Consider the following 19,368-nt stretch of genomic DNA (forward strand, 5'->3'; position numbering starts at 1 on the left):
ATCTAGCCGTACATGCAGATATATTTTTCCTCATAAGGTGTCCCATGGCAATACCCAAAACGTTTTTCATCAACATTATGACTCTCTTCCAGAAGGTATCAGTAGAGTAGAGTTTTTGGAAGGGGGAAGAAGCAAAAACTATCTCAAGGATTTATTTGTCCTCCATAAAATATTTCTGTTTCAGACCACACAAATAATCATTTATTTGATTCAAATGTGCATATTTTATTTGACTATTTTTATAGTATCAGAAATATTAAAATGGTCTCTTCACCATCCGTGAAATGTTGTATCCAGGTCTTCATCTTTGAAGGAGGGGGAGAGAAGAAGAGAGGTGTTTTCCCAAAGAAGCCCAGAAGTGAGACGTAAAACTGAAGTCTAGCCCTTGGTGCTGCTACCTTTCTTAGATGTAAGAAGCTTGGATTCAAATTCCTCTACCAGGTTCAGTACTGCAAATGGCATCTTCTTCCTCTCCAATGAATGTTCTAGCCCCAGGGCTATGAAAATACTGACTGTATTCAGCCTGGTCCAATAAATATTTCATTACTTATACATAGAGGTTGAATGCAGGCAGTGTATCACACACCTTATATGCTGGTGAGAAGCAAAGGGAGGCTCTCCACATGATACAACTTACTTGTTGCATAGAATTTGAGTGTGAGGTTTATACCTTCTGTATTCCCTAAAAAATATCCTGAGGCATTCAGGGTCTCATGCCTTTAAGATTTCTGCCCCTGACATTCATCACAAGAAATAGAATAGTAGATCTCGAGAGCAAAAATTGTATGTCTCTCAGGGAAAAGCAAAGCCTAAAATGAACAAAGGAAAACATTCACCATTTTGATAGATAGATTAGATTCCGCATTTTTTATTATTATTATTTAAAACATTCTGTGTTAGTCTTTACTTATATGACAGACTATTGTGATTCTGTGAGATAGGGAATTTCCTAGTTATAAAAACCGAAATATCACTCCAGTTTTTGACAAAGCTCAGATGCATATAATGAGAAATGGTAAATAGGTCAGAGGTTTAAATGCCATGGGATACATTGAATAGTGCTGAGTATGTTTCTGAAATTTGTAGCTGAGTTTTTTACCTCTGCATTTATTTTTCAAGGGCTTAGGTATTGCAAGTGCTTTTGTCTTTCCTTGCTATACTTTACACATCTGGTTTGTATCTAAAGTAATTTTCCATAGTCTACGGTAACAATATTAATTAACTTTTTAAAAGTTTTGCTCTAGATTTGAACCATGATAATTGCTGGACTAGTTATAAAAATATAGAATCATCTGTGGTGACAGCTTGTAAACATAAATGTTCCCTTCAAGCAATTATAAGGACAGAAAAAAAAATCTTATATTGATTGCTAGGTCAATGTTGTTCTTGAAACTGTAAAATATGAATGAGCAGCCTTTGAACAGAGTAAGATACTAGATACCTTTGATCAAATCTGGAATGTATTTCTGCATCACTACTCACTAAAAAGAACAAATAGAGGATAACCCTCAGATGATCGAATCTGTATCTACACGGGCTTCCTCTGTGTAGCTTAAAAACTAAATATATATTGACCAAATGACAGGTTTCAAAAGATATGTTCATTGTTTGTGATTTATTCAAGGAAGTAAACAAGAGAAAAGGAGAAGATTTATTTATATAATTCTGAAGGAACTTATCCACAATAATAGTCCACAATAATTTTGATTTCAGCAAAAGCACTCAAAAATATTTTGGAGGTTCGTGGGGGCTTTTAACACCTTTTTTTTTAATTAAAGTTTGAAAATATCCTTTATTTAGCCCTTTTCTCTTGTCTTATGCTTAACCTTTCTATGTTCCTTGGGTCCTGAATTCAACAACATAGGTTTTCTCCAAGGAGAGGGGTTGGTGAGGAGGAGAAGGCTTACAATGAGTCCTCCATGGCCTGAGACTTTCACTGGAACATGCTGCTGATGGTGGGTGTTTCCTTCACTCTGGTCTTTGAAGCTCTTGGACCCACTTGACAGAAACATATTTGTATAAGTTTTCTCACGCACTGTCTACTTACTCTTCATTTGCATCCATCTAATATTTGAATGTTGTACACTAATCTCCCCCAGCCCCTCCACACAGAGTTATCATTTGTTACGCAACGACTTTGTTAGACTTTTACTGCACATGACACACAAACCTAAGTTAAAACAAGGTGGATAATAGCAACGTGACTAAAGACAGAGTATCAGAGCTAAAGCAAGCTAAGACCATCTCTGGTCAGTACAAGACTGGATGAGGACTGAGATCTGCACTGGCAGGTCCCTATAGTGCCTGTATCTTTTTCCTGGGCTTAAGTTCAGATGCAATGTTTCCTTCAACAGCCTTTTTTCAACACTAAATCTGTATAAATTAATATGAACACTTAATTTTAGATGTCAGAATTTATATGTATTTCACACAGTTAGCAATGACAACATTCCAGAAAGGCTGAGGAAAGTGAAGAAAGTGAGATCATTAGGATGGACATGTTGCTGCTAGACTTCAAAAGGATTTAGTTATAGTAGTGTTTTCTGGCTGTCATTTACATTACTAAATTTTTGGGGGGGAAGTCCACAGAAGCTCAGTAAGTTATTCTTAGCCAACTTCTTAACATCCTTTGACATACCTGAAATGTATAGGCAGTGGTATCTTCTCTCATTTCAGAAACAGAGATAAATTTAATCCCTTTAAAACAAGCCTGAATCACTCCAGTTTAACACATACTACCATTTGAATCTCCAGAAAGTATGGCAGTCAGAATTAACATCCACTATATTTTTCTCATCTGATTGTAAAATTCACAGAAAAAGAATGATAAAGAAGTATCAGTACTATTATCCTTCCCAAACAGAAATTTGTGCACAATCTGTATAACCTCTTAATTTAGGAGGTCAGGTAATAACATTTCTATAAGTCAGTTTGAGTCTGTTCCGGTCTTTCCAACAGTGGAGGAAACTGCGGCTTCTACTGCTAGCACCAGGAATAAATTTAAGCAATATTTCACCTCCTGCTTCTTTGATTACTTTAAAAGATCATGGATTTTAAAGGAAGATTTTAATGGAAGGTTTTTTAATGGTACTGGATTTGGAAGGGAGTTTTAGCTGCCTACCATGTTGAAGAGAAATATAACCTGCAGAAAAGTTCTGAACCACACTGTTTTTGCATCACTATGCAGAAAATAATTTGCATTCTTTCTTGGCAAGCCAAGAAACCAGACAGATTGATAGGAAAACAGGTTTCCTGGCTGGTTGTTAAAGATGTTTCTTTAATTTGTGCAGAACAGCATGAAGCCGACACAGGATAAGTAATGCAAAAATACAGGGGAAGGAAAGGGCAATTTCAAGGTGCTCAAAAACCTGGCTTTGGAGCTCTCATGGGATTGTTCTCAGTGGATAGTCCCACTACATTTTAATTTCCTTAAAACATTTTTACCACTGAAAGCAAAAGGGAAGCAAAGAGAAAGCAACCAACAAACCTATAGTTAGGCCTAAATGACAGAATAGTCCTGGCACTTGTTTTTCAGACCTGGAATGTTTTTTCTTATCTGAAAACAATGGTGGTTTCTTTTGATTTGATAGTTAATTGTCTCACAGAAATGTCCAATAGTATCTCGGAACAGATTAGGTGTTTAGTCTGAGCTAGACAACCAGGTTCCCTCTATAGCCAACTGTGGGAGATTAGTGCCTCTGGAGGGCAATTCATCCCATTTTATGATGGGTATTTAAGAGGGAGATCTATGGAAGGTGATTCATCTTAGCTATATCTCTCCATTAACTGTGGAGAGTCTAAGGGAATAGCTTAAATTAGACACTTAACTTCAAGACAGCTAAAAGTAGAGGTGAGTCCCACCCCTTGTTACTATACAATGTATGTCCTCATCATTCACAAAGATTATGTTCAGCTGCGGATAAGGATTTGTTGGTGACTAGACTGGCCTTTACATGGCATCCTTCCCACCAAACTCATCTACATCAAGGCCGTGGACTGCTGAACTCACTGGGATTTTTCAGTTCATTACATTATTATAGAATTCAAAGCTCATACTGTTTTAGATATAAGGTGTTCTGGTCAAATCCTAGTGTCAGGAATAAATTTTGCCTTACGAGTTCCATCCTTTTTTCAGGTATTCTTGGTCTTCTTGTCTCACCGTTTAGACAATATCAATATTTAAAAGCCTCTCCTCACAGTATTCAGGAAGGAAATATTCAGCATGAGTGCAGTATTCATGTTCCCTATTCAGTGAATAAGGACATATGAAACTACTTGTAGAATGGTGCAGGTAAGAGAGTACTGTGAACTGCTTAGATTGCAGAATTCTAAATTATTTTTCTTGGCATGTCTAACCAAAATCTTAGCCAACACAAAACATGTAATGATAAAGTCAATGACAAAGCTTGAAATGGAAACAACGGAAAACACAGAAACAATTACTACCCAACTGTCTTTGTTTAAGCTGCCATTTACTTATGAGCAATTGCATCTTAGTATTTCTGCCAAATTTATATTTTACTGCAGCAGGGAAAACAAGGCAAAACAAATCTCTGTTCTTGAATTTGAGACAGCTGGGCTCTATTGAAGGTGCCTCTGAGTTCCCAAGCAAGTAGGAATCAGTGTTCATATAGGAACTGTTTTCCTTGTTTGACAGTTAGGAGTCATACATTCATTTCCTGAAGAAAGAAGGGAAATAAGCTTTGTATAGTTACTTAGGGATGTGGGTATATAATTGTGCTGTAATGCTGAACTGGAAAAGAATTTCTTGCATGCAAATCAATTTGTTCATTGCAATGATCTCCAAAGTTTTGTTAGGCCCAAAGGCACTTGAGACTTAAATTTCTTCAAGGAGTGCTTAAACAATCATTTTGCTGAATATACTGAAGTTGGTGTACTCATAAAATTGTGCAATAATTTAGGTTGAAAGGGACCTCTGGAGGCCATCTGTTGTGACACCCTGCTCAGAGGTGTGTCAGGGAGTCAACATTAAAGTTAGAGCTTAGGCAGGTTTTGAAGAAAAGTTCATTTTTTTTTTTCTAATTTTAATATAAGGGCACTGTAGGAGACCATCCCAACAGCCTTATTAAAGATAAGGTAAACAATTTCCACTGCCTTTCTCTATCTACCAAGCCAGTCATCTCATCATAAAGGTAATCTAGATCATTAGGCACAATTTTCCAATGGTAAATCCAGGCTTCACATCACATGTCTAGACATGGCTCAAGAAAGATATGCTTCACAGTCTTCCTAGTGTTACACTAAAAATCTTGTTATGGACAAAATGGAACATACCTAGTACGTTCAGGTAAGAATTTAGTGTTAGTTTAAATCAGGCTCCGTCTTGTCAAAATACAATAGCTATTCTTTTCCAGTGAGATTGACAGTAACATTTCCATTTAATAATGCAGTTAAGACTGGCATACAAAACTTTACAGTTTCTGTTTCCTTAGTTTACTCTCAGATATTCTTGTAAAGTCAAACATTTTAGTTTTCCTGAATAACAGGAGCTTAAGGGGTTGCCAAATAATCAAATTCCTAATAAAACAGTAACCCAGAGGAACAGAATGATGGCTTTGACTTCAACCCTCCTAATTTTGGGTTTTCTCAGGCATTTTTTTAATAAGCTTTCTAATGGTTTCCTTCTTGCTTTCTTCACTGATTCCTACCAAACTTAAATCACGTTAAATTAACTATTAGCTTAAGTTATTCATTAACTTTCCTCAGCCCCAATTAACAAAAAGGATTAATGTTTGTTACTCAGTGACTAAAGAGGTTGTTAGATCTGTACCATGTATAGTATTATAAAAGCTAAGCTGAAACAGTTTAGGCAACAGCCAACTGAACAAAAGACCTTTGTTAACAATCAAAGCAAGCTGAGATCATCATAGATCAGAACAAACCTGGACTAGTCCTGAGACCCTGTACAATCAGGTCAGCACAAAGCCTATTACCTCTTAGTAGTCACAGCAGAAATCCTCTATACTTGACTACACCAAGGAACAGAACCAGGCTGGCAAGCTGTAGGTCTTGACACTTTTGAAGATAAGCATGACAGTCTTCACTTTTGCATGAAATAGTTTTAATTTTCTCTAGTAAATTTGTTTCCTTTTGTATAAATAATATTCATTAACACAGGAGCCAGAACCCGACTTGCCCATATTACCATGTTTGATTTTGAAGGTACTGAAACATCTTTTCATACTTACTTTCTGTACCTAGTGAACATAATCTAAAGGAACAGAATTATAAACAAGAGGTGAAGAGAGAAATATTGCAGTCTTCATTTTGCCATCAGGGCCTTTAAATCCCAGTATCTAAGGGATTTTGTCTAATTGCATAGAAAATCTAACAGAGGCAATAAGTAAAATGCAGTTTCCTGAGTTCTACCTTAGTAACTTAATTACAAAACTATTTTTTATTTGAGCTTTTCAAAACCAATGGAAAAAAAAAATCAAGATTTTTGAAGGTTTGAGTCTGCCACAAATTGTTTTCCCCTATTTAAGCATATTCTGAGGTGGTTGTTTTTCTTGCTATTTGTTTCATTTAGCCCAGATTCTTTTTCTATTCCCTTTTCTATTGTTGTTCTATTGACATACAATTTGTTCCTCCTTGTACCAGTTAGATCCTTCATTCTAAGTTCCTCTACTCTTGGCTTTTAAGAGATTATCCATTTTCAGTGATAGAAAATTGTTATGTGGTTAGAAAGACTGTTTGAGTCTTCTCACATTATGCCATTGATGCAATGAGAGCAAGTACCACTAACAAGTTTGCTGAAACAAAAAGTAGACTAAAGTCAAACTTGCTGAGTGGAGAGTGAAGAGTAGTTGAGGAGAATATATTCTTAAAAAGAAAACGTGTTTTTGCCATTTCACTTAACACAATGCTAAGTGTGTTGTGTGTTTGTTTTTAGTAAAAACCTATAGATATGCAGACTCATTTTTGGTATCAACTGTTATCTCGTGTTACACGCATTAAGTCTATCCCCATTGCAGACAAACATTTGTCTTAACTGATTCTACTGAAATCCTTACGTTACAGAGTATACTGAAACAGTTCATTTATTCTAACCCTGCTTTGGATGGATGAACATAGGAAAAACCCTGGTTTACTCTTCCTTCATTTATGTCATGCATATTTTGAGAAACTTAAATGAAGTGAGTGTAAAGTCAGGCCATTTGGATGTATATCCAAACTTAAGATACTTTTTTGAATCTGATATAAAACCCTTAATGTTATAATGTGCAGGAAATCTCATGAGCATATGATTTGTTAGTATTGTGACAACTCATTAGGGCTTTCTAGAAAACATTTCCATTTTATCAAAAAAAGATTGTTTCAAAATTAATTTTGTTCTGATGCAGAAACAAAATTGGATCTGTGTAATTTCTTAGTATCTAGGTGGAAAGAAACCATTGAGATCAATGACCTATAACTGGTTTTCTATCTTCCCTGTGCATATCCTGACATCTCAGCTATTATCTATGTCAATGTGTCTCTCTGAGACCAGAATTTAATGCTGGACTGGAGTAAACTTCATCACTTTGGTCAAAATGAATGTTTTCACACACACACACACACACACACACACACACAGCCCAGTGTTGATAAATACGCATGGATATCTCTTAAATTTCTGTCTAGCTATTTAGCTTAATCTGCAGAGCTCTATAATAAGCAAGAGGATGAATCTTAGTATGATGAATCCTAGCAGTATGTATTTGCTCCTACACTGAACTTAAAGTATGTCTGTATGGTTTCTTTGTTGGAAGACAGGTCACAAATAGTTAATTTACGTCAGTCATGGCAGACTCTGTTCAAAAAGATCACCTACAGTTTGTGTTCCTGTATTTTTTTTTTACTTAGATTTAATTGTGCACAAAAAAATCTGTTGTATAAAGACAAGAAGACAAATAGGTATATCTTCAGATTTCTCTTAACAGCTGGTTGACATTCTTATTTTCCAATCAAGACAGAAGTCAACACTGAAGGAATTAACTTTATTGTTTGCTATAATCCCCATTTCCCCCAAAAAAGCAACAACAAAAAGCACTAATGATCAACCCCCCTTATGAATAGATTCGGCGTAAGTTAGTTTTCATTATAAGGGCAGAGTGGGATCAGTTTCCCAGGCAGGTTATGACATTCATAATGCTATTCAAACTACAGGAGACTTCATCAGTTCTTGTAAAGAAAGAAACAAATTAAAGCAATTGTATATTCCACTAATGAGACCTGTTGTCTTCATTAGCATTCCTGTGAGGTATTATACAAAACAAACCAAGCAAGCCTGTTCTGTACAAACCAACAACTTGGTCTACCATCAAGTATCTTGCTTTAAGTCTTTGTACTGTTCTCCATCTTCCCTATTAGTTTTTGCTGACTCTTCACTGTGTTTCTAGTTGATAGCATCAAATGTAATGCTGTGGCATTTTGTCTGCCCATTACATTAGAAATAAGTGCATACTAATATTAACTTAGGCATTCAAATTATCACACAGCTGAACCAGGTCCTTGTTCCAAGGTATCCTTCCTGCATCCCACATAGTTATCTTCCAAATACCCTCCTTTATAATTATATATAGTAAGTACATAAGTTTGTTACTGTATTATTGGCTTCAAAAAAGAAGGAAAAAAAATAAAGGAAAAGAAGCAGGTTTCTGAAATTCCTCAGCTTTTCCTTACAAGCACACTGCCAAATTCCTAAACCCCATGCATAATGATGAGTATAGGAGACTGGACATCCTACTCTAAGGAACAGTCAACAGTCACTGTCTCAGAAAGAAAATGTCCATGGAACTACTATGAAATAACTCACAGATGAGGATAACTTCTTCTGAATCCTCATTATTTGCAGACTGGCTTATTATCTGAGTCAGAACAAATATTAATCCATTGTTTCTTCTTAAAAGAACAATAACAACCCCACTCATTGTAACACATATAAACTTCTGAAAAAGTACAGAAAACTACACCTCCCAGAAAGCTGTATATTTTGAGCATCTTGCAAAGCCAGTGTATGCACAATGCAGCTGTAAAGAATAATCAACATAAATCCTAGCAAGTAGTTTGTTCTTTTCAGCATTATTATTATAGTAGTTTTGTATATGGAGAAACCAAGGCAGAGGTAAACAAGATTAAATTAGTTGAAACATGGTGAGTCACCACCAGAGCTATCCCACAGTTAAAAGCCTTTTAATTTCAAGTCACCTGACTCATGATTTCTCCTTTTGTCTATAATTGAGATACAGAACCAGCCAATGCATTTTTATTTAAAGTTTTACCATGTCTTTTGCCCCCCTTAAGGAGAACAACATGCACAAATTTTAAAATTACTGTGAAGGATGAAATGAAACAACAGAATTCAGACACTGTTGAATACCCATTTGGAACTTCAATAGATCTAATATTACTACCTGAGCAAAAAGAACCTACATTCTGCTTTCAGTTATGTCAGTAAACCTAGAATAACATTACTGCAACTGCTGAAGTCAATAGTTATTCCTGATTTATGCTCATGAAGCTGAGAGAAAATGGGGCTTTAATTGATCAGAGAAACCTGACTCAGTGTAGTTTTTTCTCCAGAAGTCATCTTGCTGTAGTAATTTCAAGAAAAAGAAATAATAAGATTCAAACACCACAGTAAGCAGTTAAGGAAATTATATAGCAAATAAGTTCCAAAAAGCCTGGAGAACTGCAAACAGAAGTTTTGCCTTACAGGTCTCATTCCTTATGTAGATTTAAATAATTCAATTGTTGAATAAATTTTCTATATTCTATCTATTCACACATTTTCAACTTTCATTTCCCAGAAGCTATGCCAAGAGTCATGAGGAAGAAAGGGTCTTTTTTGATCATTGACAAAAGTGATGCGAATATAAGTTACATATCCAAGTTCCTGCATATTATTTAGAAAAGGTACACATAATACTATGCTGCCTACAACTATCCTCAGAATGAGTGGGATTGGGAAAAAAATAATTTCTTCTGTAGCCTTAAATAATTGAGTGTTTGAATACAATGAAAACATCTCAGCTTTTGTCATGCATTCACAGATTTCCTGTGATAATTTTGCCGACAATAAAATTTAAAACAAACACATACCTAGCCTTCTCTTAAAGAGGTAAGAGTCCGATAAGAAACTCTTTGTAGTTTCAGAAAACTTATATCGTATTGAAGAAGATTGCTGTCTTCTTCTCAGTAGTGACTTTTATAATAGTTGAAATACAGAAGATTTTTATTATATATTTTAAACAATTTTTCAGTCTTTTATCTGGAGTTCTTTGATCAAATATGAGCTACAGGGAATTCAGAAAAGCTTTTCTTCACTTTCCATGTTCTCCTTCTGAAATCAAAGTGATGGGGTTATCACGTTGTCAAGTGCTATTATTTGACAAAAGTAGGCACAATATTGACAAGGGTTGATTTGACCCTTATTCTCTTTAAAGTTTTGCATGCACTTGTCTCTGTGGTTTGGCTGGAGAAGCATTTCAAATGAACATTTGTTGTATTTGCATTCTTTAAGGCAATAATTGCCTTGATAATTGCATGCACAGAATTGCCATACAATTGCCATACAATTGCCATACAATCTGAACACTTGGAGCTCTTTATAAGATTCATTGATTACACATAGGTAAACGAAGACATGATACTCTGCAAACGCAGTCTGCTCTGGAGTAGAAACTACATAATAAGGAAGGGCAACAACAAAGAATCTTCTAACAGTTTTCTCCGCAAATAATGCATTGGTTTCCAGGTTTGTTAAGAAACTAAGTACAGCCTGGGAACACATATTTTCATGTGGCAATTCGACAGTGATGAAATGTTGTCTGTCCACTTGTCTCACAGATGTTTGGTCTGCCTTCCCCTCCCAGCTTTCAGCAGAACTGGCCAAGAATGCTTTGTGAACTAAACTGCCAGCCTGATGCAAGGCAAAAATAACTTTTTCAATTTTGGTATTGTGTAAGGCCTGCCTTTCACTTGATTCTCTTAATCAGAGGAAGGACTGGAAAGAAAAGTTGGGCTTGAGTCCCTGTGGAACAGAAGAGCCCATCTGGAACTGAAGAAATAGCAGTGTTTCCTGGAGACATCAAAGGTTTAGCTGACTTTGTGTCACGTTACCTGGCTCTGTGTTGTAAGGGAAATGTTCTCTGAAGTCTTCATCCTCTGATCATGAAGAAGAAAATAATTTTTTTACACCTAACAAGTTATGCAGACAACATTTTATACAAGGAGGATGAGGACATTCAGGGGGAAGAGGGGTGTAGGAAAGCCAGGTGAAGATCCTTCATTGCAGCAAACATCAGGATATTGTTGAAGAGTTAAGGATAAATGGCCTGGTGTCTTGACTTGGCATTAGGTTGTACAGCACAGACATTTCTAGAATGTCAGATTACTAAAGCCCTTTGTCAAATATCTTCCTGTCAGCTGCTCAGCTGATTTAGTCAGACCAGAGTTAGCAATGGGTTTGTTTGTTCATTACTACTGTCTGAGCTGTCATAGATCCATTATGGCACGGTGTGACGGTTGTGTCTCTGCAACCTTTCAAAAGGGTATTAGACTTCACTTGTTCAATGTTAGTTCTCCAAAGTTTTATTCTCATTTTAGTATTAATTAAGGATTTTGTATGCTGGAAAAAATACTGTATTCAAACTGAAATAATAAAAAAGTGCATTTAAAAAAAAAACCTGTGAAATAAAGAAAATATAAAAATGTATGTAAAACAAAGTGACATTTCTGGTTTATCACAACAATATTTTTCTGTTTCTCAAGTAAAAAATTTGCTTCTTTTTCCTAGTAACTTTTTGAACTACAGATTTTCTCATGAAACACTGTCATTAATGTTCACTTGGATCAAAAAAACAGCTTTGATAGTGTCTGAAAACATTTGATTTTCCTCATTGTTCCACACTGTAATTCATCATCACACTGAATGCTGGACCATATATTCCTGGCTAACTCAGATAAAAGTCTACTCATAAAAGCATTATCTCTCAAAGTAGAAGTTAGCAGTTGGAAAAAATATCCAAACAACTCGATATTGAAGAAAAAGAGCAGTGTGAATTACATGTAACCTAAAAAGACTTCAGAGTTCACAAGGACACTGTCTGAAAAAATTAAGTAATGATGACATTTGTATAAGGAGAATTTGGTGAACAAAAGAGGTGAAACTCAAGCAGAAGTGTGAGTTAAGATTTTTATATTATTTTCAGCAAATATTTCCTGAAATATCTTTGGAGACAAAAAAGAGAGCTTGCACACATGCATGCATAGAAGGATATATTCAAGGAGACTTTGTCTGCCTATTGAAGCTTTATTTTTGACTTTACATGTTTGAAGTTTCCATCCAGGATTGTTCTGGATCTTCTTTTTTTTTTTTTTTTTCAAGATTTTGCAAAAGAAAAGAAAAATAAGCTCTTCTGTGCTCATACATTTTTGCTATTTCTTGAGTAGGCTCATGGTGAGAGGTGGAGCTTGTTCTTTCTTTTCTTTCATTAGTTGCCTTGAGATTCACATCTTTTATTCTCCAAACTCTCTTATTTGAAATTCTTCTCTTTAAGTCAGCGGGGAGCAAGGGTTGATGAGCCCCAGCCTCAGCTACATCCTTGGGGCAAAGAATCTTCTTTTTGAATAATAGTCTTATGGTTTTGTTTTATTTTATTTTTCCCTGAAATGTATATTGGATATGCTGATTTGTAAAAGGCTCTTCTGAGGTTTGCACTCGTCCTCTTTTCATTATATTTTACGACTTTTTTATTTTTCCCTTACTCTGTTGTAAGTTTACAGAATGTTTATACTTTTTTTTTCCAGAATACCCATCATGTTTTTTTCTATTATGGTGGTTTTGATAGATATATATTTCCATTCTGTGTTTTACTTTTCCTAAACTGATGTAAGTTCAGGGTAAACATTTGCCACCTGGCTTCTTATATATTTAGTGGGAACAAGTATTGAATATCATGGTGCATTCAGTTTTCATACATAAAGGATTTTTACTGGGACATTACATGCCACATTTCATTGTTTAAACTAGCACTTAGAAAGATTAATACCATATAGGTCTGGGAATTTTGTTAAGAGACAAGAGGTAAAATTTTCTGCAATATTTTTGATTTATTCCCAGTTTTCATGTTTCCTTCTGTATAACCTAGTGCTTAAAGCACTTACTTAAGAATCAGCCTTCCTGAGCCTGAATGGGTTTAATTCTGTGTCTTCTCTTACCCAAGGACAGGACTTATCCCCCAAATATGCGTAAATTCATAAACATTCCTGGCTACACACTGGCTCATCAATATTCATAAGGAGAGAACATGAAAAAGAAAACATAATTTGGAAGCCTAATGCCTCTGATACTCCACTGAGAGAAAGGAGGTCTGTGTTCTAATCCTTGTTTTCCTTATTTATCTCTTAAATTACCAGTCAAAAGGGAAATCTGGGGGTTTTTCATTTCACACTGGTATGCCATTTCAGTCTAGTATACCATTTCAGTCTTCATGAGCAATATATTCATTTCTTACAACCCCATGAAGTTCTTTGTGTCTGAAAGGGCTGCACTAAAAGGTGTCTGGTACTCCTTTCTTGTGAAAACCAGGGCACTGCCTCTTGACTGGGGAAATTATCCCTTTCAAAAAAGCTGTGTTCAGTCACAGTTAATCACGCAGTTTGGTTTACTTAGTTGAATTGTCTTCATTTTGCTTTGGTCAGTAGAGTAGTTTGGATCTTGATATTAGCCATTCTGGGAAGTGTGTGTGACATTTTGCTCTAAGAGGCTATTGTTTACTACATATATTGATTGTTAAAATGTTCCCCAACCAGTGTTAAAGATGCTGAAAGCACCCATAGTCACTGTTTGATTAATTTGTACATGTTTCTCTTTTCATTTTAATGTATGTTCCCTGTCCCTTGGGAAATGTCTCTGGCATATTCCTCGTGACCTCTTAGTCTTTAACACAGACCTTTGGAATAAATACATTCAAAACCTTTTACCTTAATGTAAATGGACGTATCTTGTTCCCTTTCTGTTTTGACTTGGAGGTAGGGGGAAACAAGCTCTATATGCTTTTATCAGTCCAATTCAGTTAATTTCTGGAAGAAGAAAATTTCTTCATAATACTAGCTGTAATCATAATTTTCCCAGCTGTAACAGAAATGAGTGTCCAGATTTTGTTTATCATACAACTAGGATTTAAGAGAATGAAGTGTTGTGGTTGATTTTCTAATTTATTTCTTATTATTACTATTAGTATTATTATACTTATATCTTATATAGAGTTATTATATATACTTATATTATTATACCTCTGTATTCTCTGTTTCGTCTTCTTTGTACAGCCTCCTCTCCTTCATCCCAGAAAGAAACTTATGCTCACCGCAAGTTCTCATACTGAAGTGTTGAGAGGGCTTTCAGTGTACAGTACATTATTAAAAATGTTCATAACACTATTCACAAAATATAAGGAAAATCAAAAGGGCTAACAAAAAAGACATAACAGTTCTACATGAGAAAATGTTGAAACAGTCAAACAAAAATATTTCGCATGAGTGTGTCATTCCAAAAAATTTTTTGCCAGGGAGGAAAGCTCTCATTTGCACCATTTTGAATTTAGTTTGTTTTCATAATATTAAACTGTCTTTTTTCAAAAAAAAAATAAAGATACTCCATTTTACATAACCTTTGAAAATATTTTTGTTTAATCTTTTTTGTTATATTAATTAGTTAAAATAACATTTATAATATTCTAAATTATTATATACACTCAGTTTAACATTTTATAAGTATGTAATTATTATGCTTCAGTATAAAATTCAATCAATGTATCAGCGTAAAGCCTCAACATTTCAATCCTTTATTTCTTAAAAATAATTGAAAATGTTCAGAGACAAAATTTCAAATGTCAAGTTCTCTTTCTTCTTTGTGTCTTGATTTAAAATCAAAATCTATGTTGAAATGTCACAACTTCCTGTAAGATAGACATTTTCTTAACAACTCAAAAGGTACAACAGTTCACAAGGAAAGGTAGTGGGTTTACTGTTTCTGGATACTGTTAGAACAAAATCAGGTATCTTTATGAAAAATATATTTCATTGCAGATGCTGGGATGAATTTATGGTTTTGGACATGGAAGAGAAATTTCTTAAGATGGACAACTATGAAGAGATTCTTTGGGGGTTATTGTTTTGTGGAGTTTTTTTATACATTGAGGGTGTGTGTGTAAGAATGGACACACAAACCCTCTTACCCTTCATGTAGTTTCTGATCTGGGTTGTAGGTGCCTATGGAAAGAATTTGAAATATATTGGAAGTATGAAGTTTTTTGTCCCCTGCTGTATTTTCAGTTTCCAGTAGCCAGTGGTATTGGGACTTCCTGAACCACATATTTTATACAGCATCTTCGCTCAAGTCTTGCTTGCTCATATGGGCAGGAATTTTTAAAAGGCAGCTTGCCACCTTCTTCAGCTAAGGATTTGCCTTGGTAGGCACAGCTGTGCCTGGTCCTTATGAGGCTCTCATAATTAATTTATGAACATCTACTTTATTCTATGTTAAACAGATTCTTCCTCATTACTTAGGTATAGTTGGCAACTTCTAGTCATGCATTAAGATCAACTCATGTAAATATAGCCATCTGGAAGCTAGACATCCCGTTTCGAATAGTCATCTAGGTTCTTCCTGCAGTCAGCAGAAAGAGACATGAGGCACTTCCAGAGGACAATTTAGCCTGTTGCAAGATAAATGACTAATCATTGGAATTAATTTCTCTCTAGATATGCCTCTTTTTAGCTGAACAGGGAGCCCAGATAAACAAAATAAACTAGCCGCCCTGTTTTCACATTGTCCTGGTTTTGGCTGGGATAGAGTTAATTTTCTTCATAGTAGCTAGCATAGTGCTGTGTTTTGGATTTAGTACCAGAAGAATGTTGATAACACACTGATGTTTTCAGCTGTTGCCAAGTAGTGCTCAGACTACTCAAGGACTTTTTGAGCTTCTCCTGCTCGCCCAGGTGCATAACAAGCTGGGAGTACAGCACAGCTAGCACAGCTAACCCAAACTGACCAAACAGTCGGTTGGTCGGTCGGTCACGGGCAGAGTGGTCGCAGCTCGGGCTGTGTGATCGCGGCTCGGGGGGAGTGATCGCTGCTCGGGACGGGCTGGGCATCGGTCAGCGGGTGGTGAGCAATTGCATTGTGCATCACTTGTTTTATATATTCTGTATATTCCCTTACCATTATTATTATTATCACTATTGTTATTCTTCTCTCTTATTAAACTGTCTCTATCTCAACCCATGGGTCTTACTTTTTTTCTTTTCTCCGATTCTCTCCCCCATCCCACAGACGGAGTGGGGGGAGTGAGTGAGCGGCTGCGTGGTGCTTAGTTGCCAGCTGGGTTAAACCACGACACATATCACTATCTGTAAGAAGAATCTCACCTTCACTGACAAGAGCAGCGTCTGTTGTGCAACTCTTTTCTCTACTCGCTTCACTAACACGATGTTAGTGACCCAAATCAGCAGGTACCCTGCCTTCTTTTTAAGACATTAGCAAATAAAGACTACAGCTGTGCTAGTAAATGAAATGAGAAGTGAATGACTTTCTGGTCCAGCCTGGCTTGCACTCACAGCCATTAATTTAAGTCTCAGAAAAAAAACACCTGCATCCAGACTACACACTACCCCAAAACTATAATAACCCCAGAATGTGTCAGAATGAAGTCTGACAGAGCAGAAGATAAACTAGGCTCAACCTCACCTGACAATTTAATAGCATGAGTGATTGTGAAACATTTTTTTTGGCCTGTGCCTTGGCCTGATTAGTCAAGTCACAGGTCTCTCTGACATGGGCCTGTTGGATGAGTAACCTTTTGTACAAAATTACATTAGTAGAATTCATTATTTTACTAGAGAAAGCTCTGAAGCTCCCATCTGCTGTGATCTTTACAAGAAAGTCAGCAATGTTTTCATCTTGTGACCACCACTCACCAAGCTATTTCTAATCATTGCACACTTGTCTTGTGCTCCACATTTACCTGTTGTCTCCTGCTTCCTACCTAGTTTGTAAGATTTAAAGACGAGGAACACATTTTTCTTTTTTTTTTTTTTTTTCTGGGTGTGCTCTCTAATCCCTAACCAAATGTTGAAAGGTTATTCAACATTATTTATTGATGAAAGGCTTTACAGAGAACCTAATAAAAATATATAAATAAATAAACTCATGCAAACAAGCAAACAAACAAACAAACAAGCAGGAGTGATGTGCACACAGGCTCGTTTGAAAATAGTAAGAAATAATATTTTGTTTGTTTGTTTTTTTTCTATTTGCACCATTCTCCTGAGCTACTAAATATCAACAAATTTTGTTATTAATACTTAGTTTTCAGTAACTAGCTGAAATTATGGGATTTGAACTAATTTGTTTGTAGGACAGAAGCCTGCATGTAGTGAGATTAATGGCTTTTTCACACTTGCTAAAATGGATTCAAGATACCACTATAAAAGGGTTGAGGTACTTTGCCTGTGAGAATAATGTCTCTACACATCTCAGTAAAAATCTTAATTTTTCTTTTACAGGTCCAGTGATCCTATTTTCTCTTCCTTTTAACTCTTCTCTTATGAAACAACAGACTACTCTCCCAAGAATATGTGGAAGAGAGAGGATCCATGGGTCAGATGCACATCCTTGACTTCCTCCAACAGAGTTTGTTAGGAAACCAGAATAATTTGGTTAGATGGCCCAGTAGAGGGAATATTCAACCTTTAAATAAATACACAATAAAAATAGCACACTGTTACTATAGGGTTACTGGACTGTAGCAGTAAATGAACTGAATAAAATTTTATGGCTTTTTAACATGCTGAGGTTTTGCAGTGTCGTCCATCTTGTAGCCTAACAACATTTCCCAGCCTGCTATCAGTGAAACTAATAGAGCAGATGGAAATTTTATGAAAAATGGGAAATCTGCGTTGGTTTTATATTATGTCAGTAGAATGAATAAAGACCATATTTTGGCATTAATAACTAATGGCGGAAAGTGCGGAGGGAGGGAGAAAGAAAAAACTGCTATATTTTCAGCTTTTAAAGAGTTGGCTGTAATTATGATATTTGAATGTCATTATCATTAAGCTGATAAATTATTTAGTAAGAAGGTGAACAACGTGAAGAGATCATTGGTGTATTCAAGCATCTTAGTTGTATTCCATAAGCCTCCTTGTGACTCCCGGACTGCTGTATAAATCACATGGATACCACAGATACGTTCTGTTATTATCTTTCACTGCAAGGTCAAAGTTTCGTACTAACATAACGTATGGGAAGGAGTGGGGGGGGAGAGGAAACCTCAAAATTATTAATCATACTGCAGAACAATGATAACAAAGGTTCTTTACTGACTTAAAATGGATTCCTTAATGCCTCTCAGGCAGAGATGTCATAATGACCTTCGTATCAGACCTCCTTAGACAACACAGATAGCACATAAAGTGGATGCACAGGAAGCAGCAAGTACAGCGGTAACAGAACAGCACTCAGCTGAGATCTGCTTCTAAGCAGCCAGAAGCACAAGTGTGGGAACACGCTTCAGAAAGACAGTCTATGGATGGCTTTTGCTTTCATTTAAAAAAAAAACCAACAAAAAAGGAAAAGCTGGGAAAAGTTTGTTGCTCGAACTCGTTGAGGAAGGAGGAGAAATTTTTTTTAAGGAAAATTAAAGTGTTCAATTCCCTTTCCAGGAATAATGTCAACCTCCTGAGTAAAAACAACACAAACACAGTCTTTGATAATATATCAACATGCTACAAGTGAGTAACACATCCATATTTGTTAAAACACTGTATCTGTTAAATATAAAACCAAATTTTATTGAAATTACCTGTTTTAAATACTCTCCAGAGCTCGTATGTAATACATTTTTCAGAAAGGTTTTGCTCCTTGTCTAATAATTTGGAATAAATAATTTTCAGACTGATATCTTTTAACGGAGAAGAAATCCCACTAGATATTAATAAAATGACCAGTTTCCTATGATCCCCAGTGTTGAGACGAGCAGATTTTATATTTTTATATGTATATAAGTATATATATGTATATATATAAATACAACAGTAACATCAACTGTTGATGAATAAGAATATGCCAGTTTACATCATGACAGAGCCAAAAGATTATTTTCTCCATTAATCTTATGATACTACTTAAGAATAACCCAAGGGGCCTTTAACAGACCTTTATTACTTTGAATGATAGACAAGTAATCTAAGTAGTCATATATATTTCCTTTGTAGCGAAAAGGAGAGAGAAAGAGGAATAAAGAGACAGAGGAAGAGGATGAGAAGGAGAAAGAGCTTGGGAAAGGAAGAGAATGAGGAACA

This window comes from Egretta garzetta, unplaced genomic scaffold (genome assembly GCF_000687185.1).
Source record: "Egretta garzetta isolate BGI_Z169 unplaced genomic scaffold, ASM68718v1 scaffold179, whole genome shotgun sequence".
In the NCBI taxonomy this organism is placed as follows: domain Eukaryota; kingdom Metazoa; phylum Chordata; class Aves; order Pelecaniformes; family Ardeidae; genus Egretta; species Egretta garzetta.